Genomic DNA, 10,447 nt, shown 5'->3' with positions numbered 1-10,447 from the left:
GATGATCGGTCTAATATTGGTCATTGCTTCCATAAAAGCCCAGATCCTCTCACACAATAACGTTTTGTGTCGTATGGGTCTAGGCCACCCGAGAGTAGTCGGCAACGAAAGAGTGAATTTACTTGCTTTAAAGGGAAGGGCACTCGAGATAGTTAACTTCACTAATGCAAAACCATTTGACGCAACGAGGACCGAATTTAAAATATAGGCGAGAAAATTGGTAAAATGCTTGGTCCTATGGGGTGACCCTAACAAGAGCAGATGGATGCTGATGACTACAGGCACATCTATACATAATTGGAAGTGCGGATTCAGATGAAAGTAAAGCATGTGTTGTCATTGTCAGGCTTTTGTCGAAATTAGATTGAAATATCTTGGGAGTGATATTTTTCGGGGATCGATATTATTCACGAACACTGATCGCTGATTCTTAGGAATCACATCCAGGAAACTTTGTTTCTGAACATCTGGCGATAATACTTTCATTGATCACTAAATAAGGTTTTTGTTTTTACCAACAATCCATGAAAATGAGCTCACAATAGGTCCGATAGTGGGCTATGCAGTGGATATGCATTCCTAGAAATGGTGATATTGGAGATACTTGGGGGTAATTATTGTTAGCTTGACCGACTCACTGATAATAGAAAGTAAAAATTAAGAATGCTTGATTTTACGATGATTCCTAAACATCTAGAACCAAATTAATTTGGAAATATCTAAACTCTTATAAGCATTTTAAGTTTTAAAATGATGGTTCAATATATCTCCCCTATAATATATATATATTAGTTGAATGTGAAGTTCAAAGAAGCAAGTTGTTTTGTAGGAAGAACAAGTATTAATCGTCGGTAGTATTCCTACAAAAATGTGGACTTACATGTTTAAATCTGATTTGAACAGAGTAAACCCTGAACATAACATGTCAAAGAAGGGAATATAATCGATAACACATGAATAGTAATACCGTATATACATCACAACTTAACTCATCCTTCAATTCTAATATCCGAGACATTTCTAGAAAAAAAAAACAGCCGATTATGCGGGTGAAGTGATTTGCAAATACCGCCGATTCATTCAATATTTAGTTGCACAATCACTACTCTGATGAATACTGTTGTACTGCAACAGCACCGAACTTATTAATATTATCGTGCACCTGCGATTTAGATTTCAACCACAATCACTATGAGAACCACGAAGTACCTCAGACAATAGCTAGTATGGGACGAATCCCACAAGCCAGCAAATCCCAAAATACCAGATTATATGGCTTCGAGGATTCTAATAACTCGTCCAGTTTATAGTTCAGATAAGACTAGAGGTACAAACACCATTTATGAACGACTCCCTTTGTCGTTATAATATTCTTGTTACACTTTAAATTATTTTTTAACTGCTGTCTGGTGTCTATTGTACAATTTATTCTGTCATGATTTGATAAACCAATGCCATACAAATATATAACTTGTGGGTTTTAGGTACATTTACTGTAGAATCATAAATTCATTTAATTAAAACTTATTTAAATAATAAATATTAAAATATCGATCTATATAATTTAATATTGTTTTGACAGTTAAAATGGAATTCGAAAATGTATATATGAGAGAATTTTGTAATACCCTATGAATAATATACATAAGTATTGAAACTCTTTAAAGTTTTCAATTATAGTTCAATACAATCACTATTTAGAGAATGGGGCTAGAAGCCTCGTACCAAAGTTCTATCCTTACTTATTTCTGCTGTACTCACGAATAATAACCGAATTCAAAACATATACATACATTAGACCCGTTAGTATCGAATTTTTAAATATTCCAGAGTACATACTATGAAATCTGGTTGCTTATTAAAGAACATATGTTGCTTTTCAATGTCTAGTGTTCGAGGGCCCGATATAACGGACAAACAGTTATTTTTAAAGCAAATAACTTTGATTTAAATTTTTCTGAATCAGGAAGCAAATTAATAGGTTTAACAATAAATCGTTTTATATTTAATCCGTATCTTGGGTATGGAAGATATAAATTAATTATTAATGTATTTTTTTTTTGTCTTTGTATTACTGGAATAATATATAAAACATATCAAGAATTTTAAAAGTTTCTATGAAATTTTATTTATTTTCTTCAATTTAAAAACATTTCCAGTTATATATTTTGCAATTTTTAAATAATAGACGCAAATATTTTTTTAATTTTTCCTTAACTAATAGGGTTTTAATTGTTCGTCTTTGTATTACAGTAAATTTTTTGACTTTCTGTTGGGTCTTCATAAACTTACATTTAAATTGGGTGAACGTGGGTACAAGTCATCAAAATAAAACTGGCACATAAACATTGATTCATTCAGACAGTCAGTCAGTCAGCCAATGAGCACAATGTCTTGAAAACCTAAAAACGATCATGATTTTAAGTGTAGAAGAGAAAAAAAAGATCACCATAAAATAATTTGTCTATTGACTTCGGAATGATCATCTAGTTATTGCGATCACTTAAGATAATCTTCATTGAAGTGTTGACGTTGTTATTGTCTGTTGTGGTTAAATGTTTTCTTAAAAGTTTTATTTTTCGGAGAATCAATTGCAGCTCACAGGTTTGAAAGTCTTTGTTGTGGTTTTTGTTTAAAAAACAAAAGTCCCAAATTATTTAAAATAGGGGGTTGTTTAAAGAGTTTAAAAGGTTAAGTTAAAGAGAGTTATGCTCCAAACAGGTGCCACTCGGAGACCACTAAGGTCCATTGTGATTCCACTCAATGAAAGTAAAGAATAGAGAATAATTAAGAAAACAGCAAATAGCCCCCAAGAATTCAACCTTGTTCCTGAAAATAAATGCTTTCAGATGTCGAAGAAGGACATCCAATCAAAGAAGCAGTTTGAGACCTAGTTTCTCAGTTTCTCAAAATTCTACTTTCCCACTTTCTGTGTCACGGAATGTGTCAATGATCAACTTATAACATTGACAAATTGGCGTTATTTTAAACCTAATCTAATGTTGATCGAATCCAAGTCAATCGTCCCTGGTTGGAAACTATTGTAGGTAGAATCCCGAAATATAGAGTAGTAATTATATGATCTGAAATTGCATAAGGAAAGTTAACGTGATCTTACAAAGTCTATAGCCTTGACTATAGTCTTGTCTATATTTTTGTCTATAGTCTTAACTATAGTCTATTCTATAGTCAAGACTATGGACATGACTATAGACTTGGCTGAAGTCAAGACTATAGATTAGACTATAGACAAGATTATAGACTAAACTATATACAATAGACTAGACTATAGTCAAGGCTATAGACTAGACTATAGTAAATACTATGGACTAGACTATAGTCAATACTATAGACTAGACTAAAGTATAGTCAGACTATAATGTAGTCAAGACTATAACTATACTACAGTCAAGACTATAGACAAGACTACAGACAACACCATAGGCAATACTATAGACTATACTATAGTCAATACTATAGACTGGACTATAGTCATGCCTATAGACTGTACTATAGACAGGACTATAGACTGGACTATAGACAGGATTATAGACTAGACTATAGACAGGACTATAGATTGGACTGTAGACAATACACAGGACTGTAGTCATGACTATAGAAAGGACTAGTCAGGACTATAGACTGGACTATAGTCAGGGCTAAAGACTGGACTATAGTCAGGGCTATAGACTGGACTATAGTCAGGGCTATAGACTAGACTATAGTCAGGACTATAGAATGGACTATAGTCATGACTATAGTTAGGACTATAGACTGGACTATAGTTATTACTATAGACTGGACTATAGTCAGAACTACAGACTGGACCATAGTCAGGACTATAGACTGGACTATATTCAGGACTATAGACTGGAGTATAGTTAGGACTATAGACTGGACTATAGTCAGGACTATAATCAGGAATATAGACTGGAGTATAGTTAGGACTATAGGCTGTACTATAGTCAGGACTATAGACTAGACTATAGTCTAGACTATAGACTAGACTATAGACTGGACTATAGTCAGGACTATAGACTGGACTATAGTCAGGACTATAGACTGGACTATAGTCAGAACTATAGACTGGACTATAGTCAGGACTATAGACTGGACTATAGTCAGGACTATAGACTGGACTATAGTCAGGACTATAGACTGGACTATAGTCAGGACTATAGACTGGACTATAGTCAGGACTATAGGCTGGACTATAGTCAGGACTATAGGCTGGACTATAGACTGGACTATAGACTGGACTATAGTCAGGAATATAGACTGGACTATAGTCAGGACTATAGGCTGGACTATAGTCAGGACTATAGACTGGACTATAGTCAGGACTGTAGACTGGACTATAGTCAGGACTATAGACTGGACTATAGACTGGACTATAGACTGGACTATAGTCAGGACTATAGTCAGGACTATAGACTGGACTATAGACTGGACTATAGACTGGACTACAGTCTGGACTATAGTCAGGACTATAGACTGGACTATAGTCAGGACTATAGACTGCACTATAGTCAGGACTATAGACTGGATTATAGACTGGATTATAGACTGGATTATAGACTGGACTATAGACTGGATTATAGACTGGACTATAGACTGGACTATAGTAAATACTACTATCAAAACTATAGACTATAGTCAAGAATCTTCTTAGATTTTCAAACAAGCCTCGCACAACAAACTGCACTATATCTCCCTTTAATTATTGAAAACTTTGCCAGCTATCTTTACAATAGTTTTTAATTTTTCAAATAAATAACCATAAAAATAAGTTAATTAATCTTTTTGTCTTTTACTGTAAATTAAACCTTTTGTTAAAAATTACTTTTGGCCATTTTTTTGTTTGGTTTATGTTTATGACTCCCATTATTTTTTGTCTAAATTGTTTTTATATTGTGCAATAATTAGTTTTGTGTGAACAAACATTTTGTTTAAATAAAATTTAACAAAAAACACATCAATAATAGTAAATGTTTTGTTGGTTTAATAAAATAGTTTTAAGAAATAATTGAAACAGTGGTAAATAAATAATTGTTTTGACTATTAAATTATATTTATAGACATACTTTGTCATAAAAGTCAAACATCGTTTGTAGCATCATATTTTTATTTATTAATTTTTTTATTATTGTTTTTACTAGTTTTATTGCATGAAACCATTTCGTAAATATGTCTGCGGTATCATGTTCACATTGAATTGCAAACATTTTATTTTAACACAATTTTTATCCATATTGAGGATAACAAGTTAGTGGTTGTTGTTGTTGTTATTGTCAAATACACGCAAAGAAATTAAGGTTTAAGTGAAAATCTATGTTAAATGTTAATTAATATAATGAAATGATATTTAATCAATATAATTTTCCCATAGAAGTTATAAAATGTTAATTATTTGGTTTAAAGTGATTCGAAAATTTCTCTGTGTGTATTGAACATAAATAATAACAAAATAATATGCTTTTGCAACACTTTTTAAAACAACATTTATATTATTATAAATGATCTAGAATCATAGTCATGTGTTTTTGAAACATTCAGGTCTAGGTTTGTTTTTTGGGCTAAAGAATTTACTTTTTTAATTATCAACATTAACATAAATAAGTTAAATTTAGTTTTAATTTTATTCGTCTGATGGTGATACAATGCCAACACTTCTAAGCGCCTTGTAATGACGATGTTGTTGAATGAAAAAAAAAAACGAATTCAATGTTATTCTTTTTGTACTTCGTCAATACTGTTCGTTTGAGTACTCGTATTGACAAGTTCAATTGCTGGTTGGTTGTTCAATAAAGTTTATTAACGTTTTTTTTTTTTTTTTGATTGCTTGATTTTGGAAATGTGTTTTTATCAAAATGCGCTAAGTATTTCAATTTCATAAATGGTAAATAATCTCGCAGTAGAACCAAAAAACAACTTGACACTGTAACCAGATTTTTAAAATACCTGTTCAAACAATGTCGTATTATTGGACAATTTTTTTATTAACCAAACAATAAGATTTTCAAAATAAGATTTAATTTTAAGTAAGAAAGAAAAAAGTTGCAAAAAATAGTCATTATTATAAATAACTTAAGAATTGTCTATTGTAGTCGCTTTAGAATTGTTAAGATACAATGTAAATACTACCTATGAGTATTGAAATCTACTTGACGCAGAGGTCATTTGACCTTTTACTACATGATGTCTCTGACTTCTTGAATAGTTCAATAGAAAATATTTCAATACTTTTATGTATATTTCTTAATGATCTCGAATATTTTCTGTTTGTGCATTGTTAAAATTGTAATATGTCTTATGGTTGAATAATGGGTGGCATGTCACCCATTATGTCCACGTACGTTATGACAATTTCAATAGTGTCACAATGTCTATAACTAAAATGACATAAAATCCATGGATTTCTAAGAGTCCATTTAACAAAAAAGGCTAAATTTAGCAAAGCTGGTATTCGAAATACCTCAAAGTTTAAAAGCCCAGGGCCCTGCCGAAGGCCATCTATCCAGGTCACTTTTTAAAAGGAGCCCAAAATGAAACATACATCATTCTTTTCGGTAGAAGAGCGCCCTTTCCTAAATTCTGAACCAATTTTCCATTACATTTCTGATTTTAAGTAATCCCTTCAATTATTTTGATGTCCTATGGTTCTTATGAGCAACAAAGAGCTACCACAAATTGGCTACATTTAAATCTGTAATATGCTTTCGGCTATATCTCCGCTTTGTGTTATTTCAATCTCAAGTTGACGACCTCTACTTCGTATGTTTCCTTGTGGTGTCAGTCGAAGGCGGCTTTTGTAATATGGAAACGCCACGCCGTATCGTATGACCTATAGATCTCCTTTTGTGAATTAGAATTTAATTTGTTATTGGACTTTGATTTGTTCTGATCCAGAGTTGTCTATTTAATATTACCACAGGCCAGAATATCTGCAAGATCTTGTGCAAACACCGATTTACGAAAACCTGTACAGGATGTAAATCCCGTGGCGGTACTGATTTCACACAGGTGTTGAAAATTCTTAAATATTTTTGAGTTTAAAGAAAATATGTTCGATCTCCACATTGTGTTTAACATACCGAATGCTTGATTGGCTTTTAATATTCGATATGAAATATCGTCAATGAGCCGTATTAGTATGGATGCTACTTAGCCGCATTCATCATCAGACCAGCCTTTGCTGCTTCCAGTTCCAATGATTTCAGTTTCGATGCCATGATGCCTGGTAGCTATGTGATAGCAAACATATATCGTATTCTAGTCGACCATTTAGGGCCCATCTTAATCCTTTATTGGAACGAGATTGCCATTCGAAAGACTGTTCCGCAATCAACCTCAAGCTATTGATATGGTCGTTGCAGGAATTTTGTGGCTGGAAACCATATGATCTTGTCCATTGTGAAAAATATTGTTATTCCCCTTCAGTTACGGCAGTCCGTTAGGTTCCCATTTTTGGGAGTTCAGTTCACCAGAGTATCCCAGAATTTTTCGATTAGTGGCAATAAGTATACTGTAGATTTCCGCCTCTTGGTGACCTTATTAGCCTTTAAAGCCAAAACAGACTTTAATATTTCGTCGAATTCGAGAGTTAGATTTGAGATATCCTGCCTTACTAGATGGTCAGTGCATTGCACATACAACCGGTAGGTAATGGAGAATTGGAAAGTTGTTCTAACCTGGATGTGGTCAGTTTGCCCTCGCTGTTCCTCAGGGCCTTAGTGGTTGCAACGTTTTTGTTAGTAAGCTTCTTAGTGAAAGAAGAACATAAGCTATGGATTGCAAAAAACGGTTTTTTGGGGAATTTTGAAGAAGCCCAATTTATACATATGTATATGATGATAATATATATGATTCTCTCTCAAAGTCTGTGGCAAAGCGAAACATGAAACTCCCCGAGGAGCAGAACACTGAGAACAAATCCAATTTACTGACAAAGTCATATCTTTTTAAAAAGGGTCAGAATCCTACGACTGCGGAAGACAAATTTTATGCTAAAATGTAAAGAGAGCAGCGATCTTAAAAAGTAGCCAAGAAGAAGCCATCCGGACGATCTATGCTATATAGTTTACGATGCAGGTACAGCAACGGTACAAAATTCCAACAGGTCAGTACTGGTCAGGAAGAAAAATGTTCCCGTACTCTCAACGCCTACTGTCAGCATGAAAGGAAGGGGATGTAAATTGACGAATGACTTGTTTTAAAGATAAAGCTTTAAAATTGGAAAGCTTCCCATTGAATGTTCAAGGACTTTGAATTAACCACTGGTATCGGGAAAGTAGTCATCAACTGGTAATACACAGTTTAATTTATCTTTTTAATAATTAAGAAGGCGGCCATTACGGTTATTACGAATAGACCAGACAAGAATACCGAAAGTCTAACGATATCATCATTATCGACCCTGAAGTGTCTCGTACATCCCACAACTCTACACCTCTTCTGAAGTTGCAGAAGTCATCAACGCAAACAAACCATCTAATGCTGAAACTAAAACTCCTTGGCGATTGTAGAGTCGAGTATTTGACAGTGGTTTTTAATTCAATGAGAAGCCTGATAATACCTGGAACAAGGGTAGAATTATACCGATACATAAACCAGTACCCCGTTTCTGTATTCTGTAAATTGTCGGAGAATTTATGATCATCTTGTATAAAACAGGGCGAACACAAGAAATTTAAATATTTGTTAAATTTTAATCCCTATATTTTGAAAATAAACTGAATAATCCTGTTAAAAACTCGATTTCTCGCTTCGAGAAATGAGGCACAGGAAATAACGAGGGAACAGAGGGAAGTCCGATTTCTCTCTAATCAGTATTTGCGATGATTTTTGAGGCTCTCCTTTTTCCCCTGTTGTCCAGCTACCACCACCATAACCACTCAGATTTTATAGGGAAAGAACACTCCTAGTGCTGTTGGATAAACTCAACCATACCACACTCTTCCAGGACATCCTGCGGTCAACCATGCCCAACATTTTGAAGAGATGGATAGTGGTATCTGAGTGGTCGTCAGTCGTATAGAAACAAGCGTTTAAGCGTAGAGTTTAACAAAAAGTAACACATGGTGGTATCCTATCCCCCTATTTTTTACCTTATACCTCTCCTCTAAACTCCCCACACTCCTGCAATTTGCCAAAGTGAAATACGCGGGCGGCCGTATCATTATGTGCGAAGGTCCAAAAAGTTGTTGATATATGCGAACTAGTAAATAGCTATATCTATAAAATAGCTACATATACAATTTCTCACTGGTCGTAACCAAAAATTATCACTAGCAGAGTATTCAGCAACACTTTTCACCCAATTCCAACTGTAAACCACCCAAACAGCTATTTTATTCATCTCCTTAGCTCATGACACTGCAATTACGCACAAACTGCGAAGTAGAAGCAAGGTCCTCAAAGCGCTTGCTGGCAGCTTTTGGGGTTTAGGCAAAGAAACCTTCTGGTCTACCTACAAAACAATTGGACGGTCAGTGGTCAATTAGTTGCAGTGTGGTCTTCTTCGCTGAGTGATAATAAGTGGAGAAATATTGGAGGCTATCAAAATGCTGTCTTACGGATTGTAACGCATTGCAAACAATTAACCTCTGAGCTCCACCTACATGGGAAATAAAGGTCCTCTCAGACAGCCTGGCATGGTGTAATTTAAGGTTGCCCACCTCCTAATGCAGTATTAAACTGTAAAAGAGCCATTACTGATTAATCTACTAGTGCCAAGCTCGACATAATATGTGCACCAGGACATTCGGGTATAATTGGTAATGAATGAGCTAATGTAATTACTGTAAAGCAAACATCACGAAGGATTAAAACCAGGACAAAGTGTAACGGGTACAATCATACAAAATTGAACGAGGGAATTCAAACGAATTTAGATAATTTGATGAAGATAACAAAATGCTGCAAAATGAAATTAGATTCAAATATCTTGGCAGCCATGTTATAACAGACTTTTCTTACTTCATGAAGACTAATTGAAAACTTCTAAGGAACTTTGTTCTGGTAACTGAGTTATTTGAACCTCGAACGATAAATTTCATTCATAAGTTACTCCATAATGTGACGTCATTACTTCGTGGTTTTTATTCAAGATTCTATGTGTTCTCAGATGACGCTCACTCTAGAACTAGTTATTTAAAAAATCTACAGTTTTTTCTGGATATGTTCGTGTTAGTTTGTAATAAATTTTGTTTTCCAATCAAGGAAATCATATACATTTACTAAATTATAGTTAATTTTATGTGGAAACCTTGATTTAAGACAAACGAAGTAAAAGCCTAAAGACAATAGAATATAAAATAATAAATTTAGCTTGAAATGTAAACATTTGTACAACTAAAATAAACATGATGATTTAACCATCCATCCATCCATCCACCTGGGGTGAAAAATCACACAAAATTCACAAAATAATTAAACTCGTGCAGAT

This window comes from Lucilia sericata, unplaced genomic scaffold, assembly GCF_015586225.1.
Source record: "Lucilia sericata isolate MDLA Ls3-8-SP2 unplaced genomic scaffold, ASM1558622v1 Contig000244F_arrow, whole genome shotgun sequence".
NCBI classification, from domain to species: Eukaryota; Metazoa; Arthropoda; class Insecta; order Diptera; family Calliphoridae; genus Lucilia; species Lucilia sericata.
The sequence above is the reverse complement of the archived record's forward strand: the minus strand, read 5'-3'. Positions refer to the sequence as shown.